This window comes from Oratosquilla oratoria, chromosome 12, assembly GCF_046742065.1.
Source record: "Oratosquilla oratoria isolate Oo_2021 chromosome 12, ASM4674206v1, whole genome shotgun sequence".
In the NCBI taxonomy this organism is placed as follows: domain Eukaryota; kingdom Metazoa; phylum Arthropoda; class Malacostraca; order Stomatopoda; family Squillidae; genus Oratosquilla; species Oratosquilla oratoria.
Genome location: NC_134788.1, coordinates 8,898,363 through 8,899,633, shown reverse-complemented (window position 1 = coordinate 8,899,633; position 1,271 = coordinate 8,898,363).

Sequence of the window (1,271 nt, the reverse complement as noted above, 5' to 3'; positions counted from 1 at the left end):
AAGACATTTTGAAGAAAAGACACACTGGGTAAAGAAAGACTTAGGTAAGAGATGACATTCCCACAAGATTAGATCCACTAATAACTAAAGAGCCAGACATCAGCTCCTTGAACTACCTTTGCCCCATAGGAAAAATTGACCATGTAACAACTGAATTTCAAACATATGATGAGGAAACAGAGCCAAGGTATGAATCATAAAGGCAAAGAAGACTCAATTTTGGAGAAGCAGATTACTTGGGGTCAAAGAAAATCTTTGAAGAAGCAGATTTGGGAGGAATTCAAGAATACCCCTAGGATAATGAAGAAATGAGAAATCTTTAAATTTACAAACTTGGAGTGAACAAACATGTGCTAAAGGAAGAAGCAGAAACAAGACTGGTTAAACAAAAGGTGTGAGGAGGAAGAGGAAGAAGAAGAAAAAGAAGAAGAAGACAAAGAAGTAGTAGTCTGGAACATGGCTTGAGAAAAACAGAGAAAGAGAAAAAGCAATATAACAAAAGAAGTTTACAAACAAGCTGGAAATGACTATACAAGAATCCAGAGGGAGGAAGAAAGCAATTTTGAAAGAGGTATTGTAGATAAATGCAAAGATGAGATGTAGCTGTTTTACAGGATTATAAATAGTAAATTGAGACATTAGTAAGTAATCACCAAGCTAATAATGAGTGAAGTCTTTAAGAGGGCCTTAGTTCACACAGAAATAATGAATGAAAGTTTCCAATCTGTATTCACTAAGGAGAGCAATTCTTTGGGGTGTCATGTTCCATGACGTGTCATGATACAAAGAGACATAGGTGTGGCACCGTAGCTTAAGTTGCTGTATAAGGAAGCCCACATATCATTAAATAAAATGGCCCTTGCCATTTATCCTAAAAAGCTCTAATTGATGTTAAATTCAACCAACTATTAGGTCATCTTATGTTAGATAATAAGATATGAATTAGAATTAGCTATCCCTTACATATATGTTCCAGTTGCAGGGGACTTACAAACCAGTGGCAGAGTAGTAGTAAACAACTGGGACATTCTGCTGCTGAAGTTAAAGGGCATCATAACAATAATGATGCAAAGAAGTAGTGTCATATATATTAATAGGTTCTTCTATTAGTTTTGAATAACTAGAAATTGATAAATTGTAAACCTTCTTCACACAAAAATAAAGTGGATGGATTGTGTAAAGCCAGGTAAACAGGAATAGACTAGGCTTATAGACATAACAAATTGACACCTGGCATTGGCACTTGTATTGTGCTCCCCATATAAAAAGGA